Source organism: Penaeus monodon, chromosome 21 (genome assembly GCF_015228065.2).
Source record: "Penaeus monodon isolate SGIC_2016 chromosome 21, NSTDA_Pmon_1, whole genome shotgun sequence".
NCBI classification, from domain to species: domain Eukaryota; kingdom Metazoa; phylum Arthropoda; class Malacostraca; order Decapoda; family Penaeidae; genus Penaeus; species Penaeus monodon.
The window spans coordinates 33,538,310-33,539,039 of record NC_051406.1 but is presented as its reverse complement, the minus strand read 5'-3'; positions in this window follow the sequence as shown (position 1 = coordinate 33,539,039).

The following is a 730-nucleotide window of genomic DNA, read 5'->3' as shown; positions in this document are numbered from 1 at the left end:
ATATGTGCAGTTCTTGTAACAATTTAACTTATCAAGATGAGGGGAATTAGGTAATGACTTTTCACAGTATTTTTTCCTGCTTCATTATGTGTGCAATACTGGTGAATTTGTTGTTGTCATATACACTGTACTTAACTAATACTCCTGTCAACTTTGTTTAACTTAAGTTGGGAAGACTGAATTGCTGTGTATATATGGCACTTCTGTTCACTTGTGGCTGCCCCCATCTGTGAGAATCAACAAGAAAAACTTATTTATTTACTTATTAATACTTGATTATGTTCTGAATTTACTTTCACTCATTGAAAGCATAAGTCATAACACAGTTGTTATCTCTTTTCTTATTTCTCTTCAATGATCTTCAATTTAACAAATTTGAGATCTTACATTCATCTCCGACAGCTATTATTTTAAGTGAATTGAATTTTTTTAAACATCCATTTATTCTACTTAAAGATGACATAAGCTCAGTTCTAAAGCAATTTACCACAAAACTTCAGTTACAACACTAAAGTCACTTCAATATACATAATTATCAAAATCAGAACTAATGATTGATCTCACATAAAAGAAAAAACTAGTTTCACTAGATTAAAATGATATACAAAAAATAATAATAATAACATGTGTTCATTATATGTATAAATCCTTACAAAATTCCTGTGTATGTCAACAGTGTTTTCATTATATTCTGTGTAAAACAAAAATTAATACTTTAGGCTTAGCTTCT